General features: G+C 41.1%; 1 protein-coding gene across 4 annotated transcripts in view; it reads left to right on the forward strand.

Moving 5' to 3' along the window:
- The window catches only part of LOC128659976 (gastrula zinc finger protein XlCGF26.1-like), a 434,460-nt gene that overhangs the window by 339,647 nt on the left and 76,318 nt on the right, over positions 1-18,495 (forward strand). Inside the window, exons 2-4 of one of the 4 annotated variants that reach the window (XR_008402494.1) lie at positions 10,178-10,264; positions 12,291-12,558; positions 12,990-14,068. The exons of 1 other annotated variant lie outside the window; for it this stretch is intronic. The gene's annotated coding sequence lies outside the window, so the exon portion shown is untranslated. Of the gene's footprint in view, positions 1-10,176; positions 10,265-12,290; positions 12,559-12,989; positions 14,069-18,495 lie in introns of those variants that run through there. 2 more of the 4 variants (XR_008402495.1, XM_053713568.1) reach the window with 2 other exon arrangements.

Below are 18,495 nucleotides of genomic sequence, written 5' to 3' on the forward strand. Positions count from 1 at the left end.
AAACTTTCTGCAGGTCATTTTTAACCCCTTAATGACCGGACCATTTTTCAATTTTCTTACCCTTAATGACAATGGCTATTTTTACATTTCTGCAGTGTTTGTGTTTAGCTGTAATTTTCCTCTTACTCATTTACTGTACCCACACATATTATATACTGTTTTTCTCGCCATTAAATGGACTTTCTAAAGATACAATTATTTTCATCATATCTTATAATTTACTAAAAAAAAAAAAGATAAAATATGAGGAAAAAATGGATAAAAACACGCTTTTTCTAACTTTGACCCCCAAAATCTGTTACACATCTACAACCACCAAAAAACACCCATGCTAAATAGTTTCTAAATTTTGTCCTGAGTTTAGAAATACCCAATGTTTACATGTTCTTTGCTTTTTTTGCAAGTTATAGGGCAATAAATACAAGTAGCACTTTGCTATTTCCAAACCACTTTTTTTCAAAATTAGCGCTAGTTACATTGGAACCCTGATATCTGTCAGGAATACCTGAATATCCCTTGACATGTATATATTTTTTTTTAGAAGACAACCCAAAGTATTGATCTAGGCCAATTTTGGTATATTTCATGCCACCATTTCACCGCCAAATGCGATAAAAAAAAAAAAAAACTTTACATTTTTCACAATTTTAGGTTTCTCACTGAAATAATTTACAAACAGCTTGTGCTATTATGGCAGAAATTGTTGTAAAAGCTTCTCTGGGATACCCTTTGTTCAGAAATAGCAGACTTATATGGCTTTGGCGTTGCTTTTTGGTAATTAGAAGGCCGCTAAATGCTGCTGCGCACCACACGTGAATTATGCCCAGCAGTGAAGGGGTTAAATTAGGTAGCTTTTAGGGAGCTTGCAGGGTTAATTTTAGAGATCAGCCTCCCTCCTTACACATCCCACCCCCTGATCCCTCTCAAACAGCTCGCTTCCCTCCCCCACCCCACAATTGTTACTGCCATCTTAAGTACTGGCAGAAAGTCTGCCAGTACTAAATAAGAGGTTTATTTTTTTTTTTTTAAAATAAAAATAATAAAATCTTTTAGCTGGGATGGACCCCTGCCTTAGCCCCAACCTCCCTGATCCCCCCTCCAGCTCTCTAACCCTCTCCCCTACCTAATTACCGCCATCTTGGGTACTGGCAGCTGTCTGCCAGTACCCACTTTGGCTACAAAAAACAAAGTATTTTTATTTTATTTTTCAATTAACTCTTTCTGTAGTGTAGCAGCCCCTCCCCCTCCCAGATCCATTTATATTTGAATTTTTTTTTTTTACCTTTCCCTGGCTTTTTGCCCTCATTGGTGTCAGTGTGGCTAATGCGTGCGCGTGCACGTGCACATGCACGCGCGTCTCGTGCACACGCACCGTGCATGCACAGTATGTTCACGTGCACGTGTGCGCGTCTCGTGCACGCGCGCGCACGCTCCCTCCCACCCGGACAACTGCACCATCACTACCGGTGCAGAGAGGGCCACAGAGTGGCTCTCTCTGCATCGGAGGCTTGTAAAGGGGTATTGCAGGATGCCTCCATATTGAGGCTTCACTGCAATACCCTCAGAGCTGCTGGAAGCGATTGTGATCACTTCCAGCACTCTGTTAGACAACTGACGTACCAGGTACGTCTATTGTCATTAACTGCTTGTTAATGCATGACGTACCTGGTACGTCAGTTGTCATTAAGGGGTTAAATAAAATAAAATTTTAAATTAGGCATTTCTGTGATGACATCTCAGATCACTGTATGTTCTGCCTTGGGGTTCTGTCTGTTATTAAAGGGACAGTCAAGACCAAAAAAAACTTTCATTTTTCAAAGAGGGCATGTAATTTTAAACAACTTTCCAATTTACTTTTATCAACAATTTTGCTTTGTTCTCTTGGTATTCTAGTTGAAAGCAAACCTAGGGAGGCACATATGATAATTTTTAAGCCCTTGAAGGCCGCCTCTATTTTATTTACTTTTCACAGCAGGGGAGAGCAAGCTCATGTAGGCCATATAGATAGCATTGTGATCACGCCCGTGGCTAGTGGCAGACACTGCACTAATTGGCTAAAATGCAAGTCAATAGATAATAACTAAAAGTCATGTGATTAGGGGCGGTCAGAAGATGCTTAGATACAAGTTAGTCACATAAGTAAAAAGTGTATTAATATAACAGTGTTGGTTTTGCAAAAAACTGCGGAATGGGTAATAAAGGGATTATCTATCTTTTTAAACAACAAAAATTCTGGTGTTGACTGTCCCTTTAACTGTTTGTTTTATATCTCTTCTTACTTTACTGGTCTGTGTTTTATTAATATCTCTCTGTTTCCTCTTGTCATGTGAATGTATATGTGAATATATATAACACATTAGCAAAAACCTTACTTTAACCCCTTAAGGACCGGTCATTTCAGACTAAATCTTCCCCAAAAGACCAGAGCATTTTTAGCATTTTTGCCATCACTACATTTAAACAGAAATAAAGCCTTGTTTTTTTTGTTTTTTTTTATTTACCTATATAAAACTATATATTTTTAGTAGACAACCCAAAGCATTGATCTAGGCACATTTTGGTATAGTAAATGCAACCATTTCACAGCCAAATGTGATCAAATAAAAAAACTTTTTCACAAACTTTGGGATTCTCCCTAAAATTATTTACATAGCGCTTGTGCAATCATAGCATAAATGGTTATAAAAGTTTATTTGGATTCCCTTTTGTTAAAAAATAGCCGACATACATGGCCATTGCTTTTTGGTAATTAGAAGAAAGCTAATTGCTACTGGGCACCATACTTACTATTCCCAGCAATGAAGGGGTTAACCGGGTAGCTTGTAAGGTTAAGTTTAGCTTTAGTGTAGAAATTGCTCTCCCGCCTGATACTTCCCACCCCCTGACCCCTCCCAAACAGCTCTGTTTCCTCCTCTCTCCCCACTGGTCACCCCATCTAAGGTACTAGCAGACAGTCTGCAGTTTTAGACCATTTTTTAATTTATTATTTTCTTCAGTGTATGATTACCCCCTTACCTTCCCACCTCCCTGATCCCTCCCAAAAAGCTCTCCAGCCCTCCACCTTTTAAATAATTTATGCCATCTTAGGTAAGAAACCCAAAATGTTTTTCATTATTTAAATAGAACAGATCATTTTAAACAACTTTCCACTATACTTCTATTAAGATATTGGCTTCATTCTCTAGGTATCATTTATTGAAGCAGCAGCAATACACTACTGGGAGCTAGCTGAGCACATAAGGTGAGCCAATGACAAGAGGCTTGTATGTGCCACTAATCGGCAGCTAGCGCACTATAGTGCATTATAAGCTTTGCCACAAAGGTCTCCAAGGTAATAAAGCAGATTTGATAATAGAAGGAAATTGGAAAGTTGTTTAAATTTGAATCATAAAAGTGTAATTGTGACTTTGCTGTCCCTTTAATGTGTTTCTAATTACTTGTTTTACCGGTGTATAAAATAGTATAAAGTGTATGGGAAATTTCACCTTTAGGTTTAGTTTTTATGTGAAATAGCTGTTTGCTGTTTGTAATTTATTTTCATTATTAAATTGTACACAGCCTTTTAAATTACCTGAGGCAGCGGCTCCTACTTAGCATATGCAGGAGTTCACATTATATAAAAATATGAGTCTGTTATTGGCTGATAGCTGTCACATGGTACAGAGGCAGAAAAAAATATCAGGAAAAATAATCTACTGATCTTTTGAAATTCACATTTTATATTTTATGGTCCTTTTTTAAATGGACTGAGCTTGCCAGGAGACCATAACTCATGATGTTATTACTCTATTTAAACAGGCTTCCTTTCCTTATCTCTAACCAATATACCAATTGAAATGAACATTTTAGTGCCTATCTCTCCCACACCCCATTGCAGTGTGATTTAACACAACTCAGTACTGACCAAGAGAAGTTAAAGGACTGGGGGTGGAGCACATGACAAAATGTCTGACAGTGAGAATTAGTAGGAAGTACAATACCAATACTGCAGTATCCAATTTAACTTATATTTAAACAACTGATATTTAATATTTCTTTCAGGAGAAAATATTTTTTCATATAAATGATAGAAAATAAAGATTATAATATATTTGTAACGTTGTGATATGGCCCCACTTAAATAGATTTTCTACCAGTATGATGTTTTGATCTGGAAGATTAATATTTAAGGGTAATTATATTAGAGGATGAACAATATAAAGATTTTAAATCCTGATCACAGTAGTATTCATGTAACTAAGGTAGATATAATGACACCTGGCATCATTTTGTAAACTTCCATATGGAGTTACTCTGGCCAGATGCTTTCTTTACATTTTGTTTAATCAACGTCTGCATTTCTTTTATGTATAGACTTTTGATTCAGGAATTGCAAATCATCAAAAGAAATCTGGGGCGCAAAGATATTTTATCCCAAAATTTTATTCCTATTCCGCTGATTTACCTCACCTTTTATTATAAATATTTTTATATTACTCAAAATGTATTAATATTTCTAGTATTTCTATATCTTACACCTTGATTTTTTTTTTTTTATTGCCTGAATCCTATTATTATTCTGTTTAGTTCTAATAATCTTAGAAAGATCTTGGGCAGACTTTACAAATTGGTCAGTATAACGTGCTCAAACATCTCAATCTAAAACAGAAAGATAAAAAATAAATGTACAAATGATTCACAAAGTGAAACAAAATAACATAAATGTGAAAGCGTAAATTAAACTAAAAAGTTCATTCAATAGTGGAAGAATTTGTCCTTACCTACAAGTGTTCACAGCTGTTTAACTAAGGGGTTACATTTTTTAGCTAAATTCAGTCAACATAATACCAACCCTACACAATACCAAACTTACTTGCTTTATTAAATAAGTAAATAAATAACTTTAATACTGCATATCTCCGCCCAAGGAAAATCGACCAGCGAGCCAACCTATCCCTAGCCCCTCGTGACTAGGGTCCTGAACACCCGCTGTACTTTCCTTCTATGATACTACCGGCCATTTGGAATTTTATGCCACACCCCTTTCCGCAACACTTGGGAAAGTATGCCGCCATGCAGACCCCCAACCTAACAATTTAGGATTAAAGCAGTCTCCAACACTGGATAGTCAACGGTCCCCCAGTCAAAAGACTGTTAATCCCGAAGGGAGACCCCATACTACCAATTAGCGCCTTTGGGCTTACAAAGGTCCACATGACTATGTAGCCCCCCGCCAAAGGAAACTAATCCAGCTGCCTTAGATCTGCACACCTCCATCCGCTTCAGAACCTGTAAAGGAACAACAAAAAAACAGGGAGGGCTGGGAGGGAAGACAAGAAACAGGTTAGTGGTTTTACTTTCAGTTCTGCAGCTCTATTAGCAGCTCTGAAGCTCCTCCTCCTATCCTAAAGCTCCCTCCCCCCTGCCCTGCAGGGAACACTTCCTTTTAACACAATCCCATTTTCTCCTTCCTTTAAAAAAAATAACCCTTAAATTGTTACATCCCTAAATAGGTCTTCCACTTTCCTAAGGGGTTACATTTTTTAGCTAAATTCAGTCAACATAATACCAACCCTACACAATACCAAACTTACATATATGCAATAAAGACACAACACTCAGGGTTGGGAGGAAAAAAATACCTCCCCAATGGGGGGAGGGGTTGCTTTATTAAATAAGTAAATAAATAACTTTAATACTGCATAGCTACCCAGCTGGTAAGATTATCTTGTCCTAATTAACCCTCTAAAGGGTGTGGCCGCCCTGGGAATGAGGACACCCTCATTCCGCCTACGTCTCCGTGCAAGGAAGATCGACCAGCGAGCCGACCTATCCCTAGCCCCTCGTAACTAGGGTCCTGAATGCCCGCTGTATTTTCCTTCTATGATGCTACCGTCCAATTGGAATTTTATGCCACACCCCTTTCCGCCACCAAAAAGAGGACAACGTACTCTTGCCCCACTAAACATAACCTGAAGCCAGGACCTGCCTAATATTTCCCAGGAACAACTCAGTACCTCTATTGGACAAATGCACCTGATCCTTCCTGAACAGTCCAGCATGATCAATACGAATATTGTCATGCATAACTACCTTCCCCCCTGAAGCCAGCACCTCCTTACTGACATCCTTATTTAGTTTCCTCTTCCCTCGGAAACCCTTTAGGAGAATAACATGAGGCCTGCCTCATCTCCTTCTGGCTTCAGCAACCTGCTCGGGCAGATGTGACCACAACATGCCCCTCCTACCCAACCACCTAATTGACACTTTGTCAGCCAGTAATCCTAACTGCTGACCTCCTGTCTGGGATGCTGCCCGAATGGCCGCCCAAAGTATATGTGAATGGTAAACCTTCAAAATTCTTTCCCACCCGTGTCCTGACCTGAAAAAACACCAATAAACAATAAGGTCCTGGCTTCCCAAAAATTAAACCACCAAAGCTAACCCTCGAACAAACAACTAGCGCGCCCTCTAACCTACAACTGCTTCAAGGGCCTGATATATTTGTTATACTGCCCCATAGCCTTGATCTCCCCCTCCAAACATCCCAACATGGCCGCATCGGTGGCAGACCCGATGCGAAAAGAATGATGAGCCACAACCGCTGGATCCCATCCCAAACTACAAACTACCCTTCGCAACACAGATCTAAATTGAAACTGAGATAAAAGGACCCTTCCTCATGCACTAAAAACAACCCATCTACCCCAGGCTTGATTTTTTTTTTTTTTTTTCGCAAAGCAAAACTGGACATATCGATGGCTCTACCTGCAATTGCAAATTGAGCCATCTACCCTTCCCAACCTGATCTGTTGTAGAATTATGCCACAAACACTAGAACCACCTGGTCAACTAATCTAACGTGTCCTTTCAATAAACCCATTCCCAGCAAAGTTTTGGATCGCGCGACCAATTCACTAATCCTAAGGGCTGCAAAGTACGCCAAAGAAAATGCCAGTGAAAATAACAAAACTTCGAAACTGGAGTCACATACCACCCCTAGCTGCCCTATCAACTGCACTAGTCGAACCCTAGTAATTGGCTCCCTCAGATTTGTCCTCTTACCCACTAACCTACGCACTCCCTTAAAAGCCGCCCTGTCCTAAAATCTCCTAGTGACATCCTCTACCCCATGCAGTTTAGAGAAAAAATGCCACTGACTTACCTCCTATATCACAATTGGATAACCTGCCATTTATAGGGAACACAACCAAGTAATGAACAACTGCACAAAAGGTGTACTCCAAGTAGTATCAAAGAGCTTTTAAAAAGGAACTCCACTCCCGCCAAGCCACACTGTATGCCTGCCAAGACCTAGGTGCTAGCGAACCCTTCCACAGCCTTAGCGCAGCTCCCCAGAACTCACCACCTGCCAGAGATATGTTGGACACCCGTTACCCTGGACCTCTGCCTTTGGTGCTAGTTCCCTAAACTTATCCCACTTAAACCGAGAAAGAGCATCAGCGATCTCATTCTGAACCCCTGGGACATGTCTAGCGCTAAACACAATGTTATGCCTCAAACATCTAAGCACTAATTGCCTTAGAACATTCACCACAGGTGGAGAACTAGCGGAAAGCCCATTAATGGCATAAACCACACTTTGATTGTTGCACCAAAAAACTACCACTCTTTTCTGTAACTTTTCCCACCATATCTCAACAGCAACTAAGATACGGAATATCTCCAAGAGGGTCAAATTCCTAACTAAACCTGCGCTGCTCCAATCCTGCGGCCAAGTTGAAGAACACCACATGCCGTCAAAATACGCCCCAAAACCTGCACTACCCGCAACCTCCGTGTACAGGTGTAACTCTCTACTGGAAACCGGAGAAGCCCTCCAGATACTGACCCCATTAAAGTCTTTCAAAAAGCACAACCATACCCGCAAATCAGCAATGATTGCCTTAGATAACATGATACGTGCCCCCGGGTTGGTTAAACCCCTTGTAGCGTCCTCCATCCTACGGTTAAATATCTTACCCATAGGCATGACTCTAGTAGCAAAATTTAGTGTACCCAACAATGATTGAAACTCACTTAAGGTAGCATAATCTGTCTCCAGGAAAACCGAAATGGACGCAGTGGCAGCCCAAATTTTTTCCAGCGGAAGTCTACAGTCCTTAGCCACTGTATCCACCTTGATGCCCAGGAAAACAAGACATGTAGCTGGACCCTCCGTTTTCTCACTAGCTAAAGGAACCCCAAACTCTGCCATCAGAGATGGCATCGTCCCTAAGAGGTAAGCACATTCGCCAGACCCTGCAGCCCCTAAGAACAGAAAGTCATCCAGATAATGAGACACCTGACCGAGGCCAGACCTGCGTAACACTGTCAAATGAAGAAATGAACTAAAACGTTCAAAATATGCACAAGAGATGGCACATCCTATTGGAAGGCAGCAATCCACATAGTACCGTCCCTCAGCCCTGCAACCCATCAAATGAAAACTATCTGGATGTATCGGTAAAAGCCGAAATGCAGATTCGATGTCTACTTTAGCCATCTCTGTCTCCACCCCTAAACTCTGTACAATAGCTAATGCTAATTCAAACGATTGATAGGCCACTGACATGTCAGCCTCATCAAACGCATCGTTCACCGAATTCCCTTTCGGGTGTGACAGATGCTAAATGAGTCTGAACTTCCCCGGTTCTTTCTTGGGCACAATGCCCAATGGGAACACCACTAAATTCTCAAGCGGAGGGGACAAAAAAGGGCCCGCCACTCTACTTAATCTAACCTTCTTATCTATCTTCTCTTGCAAGGCTTCCGGAAACTGGTACGCCGATTTTAAATTGCGAACCGCAAATGGGGGACAAACTAACTTTTTAACTGGTATTCTAAAACCATAAGCTAAACCTGCCTGCAAAAAATCCGCCATCTCCCTATCCGGGTAATCCCTAAGTGCCCCGAGTTTCATTGGCGTGTGAGCCCTTTCCCACAGAACCCTGCTAGTGTGTTGTGTAAGTGCAAGCTCACCGCTTCCATATGCCGATACCACTCCGACTGCCGTCGCCCCGGTCTGCGAGGATCCGGATGCACCCACCATTACCTGCTCTCCAGCCGTTGGTCTGCCTTTCGACGCCCTGCCAGCATCCACTCCACCATCCTGCGCACTTTCCGCAGTGCTGGGAACCTGTGACACAAAAGGAAAAGTGGGAGCAATGCAGGGAGAAACAAGCTGCCATGAGGACTCCCCAGCTGTACCCCTGAACATCATAGTCCCTGTAGTATGCCCCCCTGAAATATGCCTAGATATCAATCTTTTCCTCAGACTTGCCATCAGATCTGTTAACTGACCCCCCATGCACTGGTGTCCCAAAAAGAAATATTGGCCCCTTAATTGCAGTATGACCCTTCTTACTGTTCTTTTTAGGCTTATGTACGCCTTTTTTAGTTACCTTCCCCTTTCTCATAGCACTTCCCCTACGAGTGAAGGGCCCCCCGGACACCCTGCTCCCCCCCTGTGGCTCCACCTACCTGATTGATACAGACCGCAGGGACCTGATGCCCCAGGGCCTCAAAGCTAACTGCAGATGCTCCTGCCCCAGACATCGCCGCAGAGAAATTGGCCTGCGTAGACGGTTCCAAGATGACGACCGGAAGTGCGGTGGGCGGGGCTAGAGCAGGGGCGCGCAGCTGCACAGACAAGGAAGCCGGATCCCCACATGGAGCCTCAATGAAAGGAGCGCATGGCCTACCTTGTATCCCCCTCTGACCAGACACACAAGAGGGGGATGGTGATTCCCTGACACTCCCCGGAGAGAAACGCATCTCCGGGGAGTACAGTAGCTGATCCGCCACTGATTGGGCAGCAACAGCCGGATTCCAACTAGGAACCGGCTGCCCCACTAAACCTAACAACTGAGAGGCATTAGACAGGGACAGAGAGGAAACAGTAGGGACAGATAATATCACAGAAGGAGGGGGGAAAAGAGAGGGGGGTGATGAGACACAAGAGGTGAAGAGGAAGAAACAGAAACATTAGGAAACAGAGAAGGGGAGGAAAAAACAGGGACAGGAGCAGGGACAGGAAGAGAAATAGAATAAGAAGGGAAAAAAGCAGTAGAAAACACAGAGCACACAGGAACAGAAACAGCTTGAGAGACAGGAAAGTTAGAAACTACAGGAACCACCATAGTAGAGAGAGGGATATCACCACTAGCAGTAACCCCAGGCTTTTTCTTTCTTGCAGGGACATCCTCTTCCTCAACGAAACTTCGTGGGGCCTTCGCAGAACGCTTGGACCTCTCCATGCTGCAACCTGCAAGACAAGAAACAGGTTAGTGGTTTTACTTTCAGTTCTGCAGCTCTATTATCAGCTCTGAATCTCCTCATCCTAAAGGTCCCTCCCCCTGCCCTACAGGGAACACTTCCTTTTAACACAATCCCATTTTCTCCTTCCTTTCAAAAAATTAACCCTTAAATTGTTACATCCCTAAATATGTCTTCCACTTTCCAAAGTTACACTATTATTTTTTCCTCTCTTCCATTTTGAGGAATATATTGAAGAGCACTGTCTCAAGAGATCCCTCTAGGAATGGACATATCCTTCCACTATTGAATTAACTTTTTACTTTAACTCACGCTTTCACATTTATGTTAAAACAGAAAGATATTTACCTCAAAATATTCACACGCTACTGTAAAGATACTTTTGTCCCAGGACTTGCAAGGGAGTGCGCATCTAGCATGTGCAGGCACATTCATGTTATTTCCTTATTCAGTTTAAAATGCCATATGTGCATATCCTAAAAGTGCTAATTAAGTAAAAATAGTTTGCATAAAAAATTGTTTTAAAATTGCTGGCAAGTATAATTTATTTTCATGAGATTTGTGTGTGGTGTTCCATTAATCTAACACACAGGCCTAGTGAATACACTTTCCAAACAGATTAACACTTAGTTTTTTAATGGCCAACCCAGCATCCCCCCCCCACACACACATAGTTTGCCTTATTTGTAGGAGCCAATTTGATCTTGTTACTGAGTAGACAAAGGGTTGTCACTGGTATTTTGTTAGCAACACTTGTATTGTTTTACATGATCTTATCACCCCTGCGCAGACTTACTAGGGGCAGATATGTAGCAGGGTCAGGTTTATGAAGCCTGTAGTGTGCACTTATAATTCTAATGATGGGAAAACCCACAATTTCCTTAGTTTAATCCCTTAAGGATCACAGCACTTTTCCATTTTCTGACCGTTTGGGACCAAGGCTATTTTTATATTTTTGCTATGTTTGTGTTTAGCTGTAATTTTCCTCTTACTCATTTACTGTACCCCCACATATTATATACTGATTTTCTCGCCATTAAATGGACTTTCTAAAGATACCATTATTTTCATCAATAATTTAGTATAAAATATAAGGAAAAAATGGAAAAAACACACTTTTTCTAACTTTGACCCCCAAAATCTGTTACACATCTACAACCACCAAAAAACACCCATGCTTAATAGTTTCTAAATTTTGTCCTGAGTTTAGAAATACCCAATGTTTACATGTTCTTTGTTTTTTTTGCAAGTTATAGGGCAATAAATACAAGTAGCACTTTGCTATTTCCAAACCATTTTTTCCCCAAATTAGCGATAGTTCCATTGGGACACTGATATCTGTCAGGAATCCCTGAATATCCCTTGACATGTATATGAATTTTTTTAGAAGATAACCCAAAGTATTGATCTAGGCCCATTTTGGTATATTTCATGCCAAATGCGTTTAAATAAAAAAAATCGTTAGCTTTGTCACAAACTTTTTCACAATTTTAGGGTTCTCACTGAAATCATTTACAAACAGTTAGTGCAATCATGGCACAAGTGATTGTAAATTCTTCTCTAGGATCCCCTTTGTTCAGAAATAGCAGACATATATGGCTTTGGCATTTCTTTTTGTTAATTAGAAGGTTGCAAAATGCTGCTGCGCACCACATGTGTATTATGCCCAGCAGTTAAGGTGTTAATTAGGTAGCTTGTAGGGTTAATTTTAGTTTTAGTGTAGAGATCAGCCTCCCACCTGACACATCCTGACCCCCCTCAAACAGCTCCCTTCCCTCCCCCACAATTGTCATCGCCATCTTAAGTACTGGCAGAGAGCAGGCACATCTAGGAGAGGGACAAAGGGTGCACATGGGGACAGAAGGGGGGAGGAGGGAGAGGATAGGGAGGAACCCACACCAGGGACATCAAAGGGAGAAAGCAAAGTGTCCATGGAGGATGAGAGGCTGAGATGTCCCAACTTCTCATTTGCTGAAAATGTTGCCCTTGTCCAGGCCATCATGGACAATTACAGTGACAATTACTTCCGGCAGGAGAAGGGAAAGGCATTGCCAAAAAGAGAAAAACGGCATGGTTGGTGCTAGAGGATGCCGTCAACAGTGTGGCCCCGCAGAGGAGGACTGTTGAGGGCCGTAAAAAACGCTAGAATGACTACAAGAGGCAGGTTAAAGAAAAGATGGGGCAGGCAGCTATGCACCAGAAGAGAACAGGAGGTGATACGCAGGTCCCTGAGTATCACAGCAGTCCATGAGCTTCCAGGGGCTCGTGACTCAGGGGCTGCAACCACAGCACATCATGCTGGTGAGTAACATCCCACACACCAGTATTATATGTATTTGAGATATTACATCTTTTAATATCACACATTCATGTACACAACGAGGAGCATGGTATTTGGCGTACTAACAAAAACATCTACAATTGTACTTGACATTACTGCTACTTAACACAATGAAATTCATGATATGAGATGGCATAGTGCAATACTAACATGTCTCAGAGTAACACAGGACACAAGTCACATGTAGAGTTTTCATTGAATGGACACATAACTATTGTATGAAACACATCCCTGTATACTGCTCATATTTAAATCAGAGAACAACTCGCAATGTGCACATGCATGTTATAACGTTTGACATGAGAATCAGTATAGGCCCTAGCATGTATCAATGTACATCGTATGCCCACATGGACATATATCTTACTGTACTAATCCCTCTCATCCACAGAACCTCCTGTTATGAGGATACAAATATCCATGCCACCACCACCAGTCTTCAGACAACCGCAAGAACAGTATGCTCCTAAGCATGAGCATGGTTGGATGGCTTCAGTTGAGGACTTGGGAGTGATGCCACCACCATTGCAATATGACCCCTGGCAAGATTCCTGGCCAGAGGAATATCCTCCCTTTGGCTTTGAGGGGGAGCCAAGACGGCCACAAAGGGTCCATGTATTTACCCCCCCCCCCCCCCACAACACAATCTCATGGCAGTCATGGATTTTACCCACAGACTATGTCACAAGAAGTGCCAATTGGACAGGCTGAGTGGTCACACACTGGTCATCAGTGGGACTATCAATCAACCATGAGAGCTCCACCTTCCTCATCACTTGGATGAGCTCCACCATCTGCAGATGGAAATATAGCAGAAACTACAGCTGCACCTCAAGCACCATCAGATGCAGCTGAACCTGTCCCAAAAGAACCATTGGTTGCAGCTGAACCTGCCCCACAAAAACCAGCAGATGTAGCTGAACCTGCCCCACAAGAACCAGCAGATGTAGCTGACCTTGCACCTCAAGCACCAGGAGATGCAGGTGACCCTGCCCCACAAGCAACCAGAAGCCCTGCTGTTCAAGAGCCTGTGGATGCATTGTATTCTCCCCAGGCTCATAAGAAGCACCGAGAGCATACAAAGAGGCCAAGAGAGGTTCTTCAGGAACCAAGAAAGGTTCACCAGGAGCCAAGAGAGGATACAACAATGTAGCATAGAGCTACAGAGGGACATGGCAGCATCATTAAGTGCAAGTGTTCAAAACCAGTCACAGATAATGTGAATTCTGTCTGATATGCAGATGCAAATGGACAGTAGATGGAGAGAACAAAATCAACTCTTGGGTGTGTTGGTTGAGCACTTTACACACCAGCTGGACACTGCCTCCAGCATATCATCTGTGGCCAGCACACCAGCAGAAACACCAGAATCTTCTAAAACCAGGAGAACAAGGAAATCCACTACAGTCACCTCCGCTCCCTCATCCAAGAAGCCAAAAAAAATAAAATATTCTTATAGTTCACCATAAACCTTGTCCTCGGTTATTTACCATATAATTGTCATACACATCCATGTGAGGTGTGTTTTATTACACTAATATTGTTAAAACATATAATATGACCTGTGTGGAAATGGCAATAAAAACAGGTAATATAATGTTTGACATATTTTTGTACTATAACTCACATCCACAATAGTTGTTTATGAAGGGTACATATAGTAATATTCACTTCTAAGGTGTAAATCAATGTATCTCACATCCAATATAATTTGACACATGGGTATATATAATAGTGTAATAACACAGGCAGCTCCTAGTAGTGTTAACAGCGTAAGGAGGGAACAAACAAAGTTCATCAAAATAAAGTTCAAATACAGACCATGTCGCAAAGTGTCCACAACGTATGAGGCTATGACAGACCAAGCATATCAGCTTACTCCTATTGCAGTAGTACAAAAGTCGATCTATAGAAACGGACTCACCTGGCTCACTCGATTCCTACAGTATTTAACTTGCATCGAATGCCCTGCCGGAGCGTAGTGTTCCGTGTCTCACACTCACGCTTCCAAGTTGTGATCTCCTCTGACGTCACTGTGGGCGCGTCTGTACAGATCCTCTGTGTGTGGTCAGTTAGATGGGATGTAACTGCCCCTTAGTCAATAATCCGCCAATAGGATAACTTCCCTTGTGATGGCGTCGGGGGGTGTGTAGGTCCCACTTCTCCGTGATTGGGCCGTATCTGGTCGGCTCCTATACCTCATCGCCTGGAGCTGTATCAGTGATCCAGTATCGTCACTGGCTGTGCTCACTAGGTAGGTCAAGCATAATAGAGGTACAGAGTAAAGGAGCACCAGCCAGGAGATGGAGTTTAAAATAAACAAATTTTATTGAAACGCTCATTAAAAAAGCCAGGATACCAGGCCATATAGTAAAATAGGGAGGTCAGCAAAGCAAACAGCTGACGTGTTTTGGCTTAGAGCCGTAATCAAAGCTCGCAAACTTTGCCCTAGGAAATTCTTATAAAACCCTAAGCTGTCTCCTATTGGTCAATGGATATTTTTGTTTAAATTATTTTTATTGAGGTAAAAGTCATAGTACAACACCACTGTGATACATTACAAAAAATCGCAAAGATAAGCAAAAAGGACATATTGGTCATAAGAACCACATTATAAATCAATCCTGTTACATCACAGAACAAACAGACCTCACATTTTTCGATATTTTTGTAACCTTTGTACAACATAAAATGTAAAAGCACAGGCATATAATAATGAGCAAATGTACGATCTATAGTGATTATCATACTCTCTAATAGGGGGGGAAAGTGCAGTATACTACAAGGGAAACCGCAGGAGTAACTACTGGAGAATACCAGAGTACCTTAGGATGGGGGGAAGGGGAAAAGGAGAGGGTGTAGGGAAAGAAAAAGAAGGGGGGGGGGGCGGAGGTTGAACTTGTATCTTATCAAACTAAGGATGTACCTGAATTCTTTGGCAATCTTAAGGACTTATTTTAGCCCATAATAACATACCTAGATATAACGTGGGAATGACAATTATAGAGACTCTCAATAAAATAACAGACCTCAACTAATTGACTGCTACTAATATTACAGAAAGTTGACAGCATACCCCAATGGCATTAGAAATTAAAGGTTAAAACTATACGGCAAGTGAGGGATGCATTATATGGAGTGTATTTCAGGGAAGAAAAAACAATGACCAAATTAAATTAGCACTGTTGTAAAGGCGCACTAGTTTCCAAAACAATTAAGTATACTGCTTAAGCAGAAATATACTGATTTAAGAGATCAAAAATCTTATTAGTTGGATGTTTGCCCTACACCCAACAACAAGCAAACCATGAGAAGAAACTAGTGCCATTAATCAAAGGGGTAATAGTAAAATAAGCCGCCTGGGAAATAATTCCCGTTTAAAAGTACTGATAAATGACATAAACCTGATATTCACAAGTAACATAAACATGCAAAACTGCTGTAAAACATTATGTAATAAGTACCTGAGCTGCTATAGATATAATACATAATAAAGAAGTAAAAGTGGCATCAGTATAGCTGACATTCTATAACTATTAGACATTGACAAGGGTTCATAATTAGTGTAACTGACAATTCACAATTTTAAATAAATATATTATAAACTGCTACATAAAGTGTGGGGAACGTATTAAGGGCTAAGGGAAAATAGAAATATTAAAGAGAACTCTGAAGCCTTTAACCAAAAGAGGCAATGATTCTAACAAAAGGCTAATTTGGTATATATGAAGCACAATAACAAGTGTCTAGTGTATGCCATTGTCCCACGCTAATATTTTTTATATTTTAGACGTTAGGCTAAGAAAAAACAGTGCACAAGTTCCTATTCAGGCTAACAGGTAAATAAGGAAAATCTGGTAGCTCTTACAACTTTAAATGGGATAGTGTAAAAATAAGAGGAGTACATATAGCAAGTTCTCTAAACAAACGCACAATAACAGTATTGGAATAATCAATAACAAGCAAGGACACATTCTTCCAACAAGCACATTGAGAAAAAAATAAATATCTTACATCAGACTGGCTAGCTGCTAGTAAATTAATACACCTTAAGACCACACCCTATGCGACAACCAAATGTTTCAAATCATGACATATCATAAATTGGTTGCCATAGTATGAGAGAAAAAAAAAAAAAACGTTTTCTATAAACGTCTCAAGCCAGCATTAGCCTACAAGGGAGCAATATCTCTAACTAGAAACAAATAAAAACCCCAGAGTTTAACTATAAAAAAAGATATCTCTCCATTAATCAGCTGCCTAAAGTAAGAAAAATGTCCAACATCATAAATGCAAGTGAAAGTAAAAACACAAATATAATAACAGTGCCGTATGAGATCACATTTAGAATATGGCATAACTGGTCAGGAAAGTCCGATCCGGGAATCCTCAAATGGAAATAGCCAGATAGAAAGTATTTCGGCTATGAGTAACGGACACTCACTCAGAACAGTCAATCATATCCATGCAGATTATCATTGAGAAGGGTTATCAATGAACCAGTCTTCAGACCAATGCCACTTCAACCCTGAGGACAACTGGCAGAAGCATACCTCCCGGGTCCCAAGCGAAAAACAACAGGATTGTGCCGCACAGAGAACCGGGAGCCTGAAGTGGAATTGGAATGCCCCAGCAAGGACAAGGGGCGCCTCCACGCAACAGCATAACATCAGCCGATAGTTGTGTCCCCTTCACAACCAGCCCAGCATCGGTACCGCATAACAAAGGAAGAAGAACCGGAACCCTGCAGACAACATCAGAGGGTGCACACTGGAAGCGGGATGTTGATCGGCTGGTCTGGAATGTTTGACATCTGTTGCCACTCCACCCAAGCAGCAGTCATTCAGTAGAAGCGCCAAACTAGCAAAATGGCTATGCAAGAGCTGCGTCACAGCTAACCTCCATGCATCCTGGGCCTCCGACATAGCAAAACTTCTGGTCTCGTCACAGAGGTAGAAAAGGCTATCCGGAAAGCTCAATTATCCCCAACGATGTTAGATAGAGAAGGGATCCACAGCAGTAGAAAAAAAAGTTAGTTTAAACACAAATAAACGCCATTTGTGACACTTTGGAGCCAGGAGCTCCTAACATGCACGTCTGACTCCTTTAGTAGTTGGCTCCGCCCCCATCAATGGATATTTTAATTAGCACATAAGTACACTTAGATTGACGAGTGTTATTCAACAACAGCAGGTAAGCCCAAAAACTCTATATTATTCAGTTGACAGTAAATACAAAATTCACACAATAGGATAAAATAAATACTAACATCATGTGCACAAATGTAATGTAAACCTGTGGCTACATCATTTCTCAACATTTTCAGTTTGATTTATCTTTCTTATGTAAACAAAAGATTCCAAACAAAGCTATAATATGAAGAGAGTATGCCCTATAGTTAGAGCTACATCAACTCTTCAAAAACTTTGTGGGAAAGTCTTCAATTTTGAATTTGTTTCATAGATGCAATAAAATGAAATTAGATTATTGCCAACTGTTATCTTTGTTCAAACGATTTGCATTAGGATAAATACTAACATCAGGATATAAAATGAAACGTGAACCTAAGATTGCATAAATTTTAACCCCTTATCAGTTTCAGTTATACTTTATATATGGGGGAAAACAATATATATAAATATTAACAAAAACAGCCCTATATTAGGGCTACATGATTTCTCCAAAGTTTTTTTTATATAAAACTGCCTTGTATTTAATATATTTTTTCATAAATACAATGGGATGAACATAAATTGCTACAAAACTGGATTCTACTAAAGTAGTTGAGGTTGGAAAATCACTGCCAGAAATTAAGTCATAATCTGAATTGAATCCTTCTGGAAATCGAGTTTTTAACTTGAAAATCCAGAAGACCTCTCTTTTACCCAACAATTTTT

Source organism: Bombina bombina, chromosome 5 (genome assembly GCF_027579735.1).
Source record: "Bombina bombina isolate aBomBom1 chromosome 5, aBomBom1.pri, whole genome shotgun sequence".
Lineage (NCBI taxonomy): Eukaryota > Metazoa > Chordata > Amphibia > Anura > Bombinatoridae > Bombina > Bombina bombina.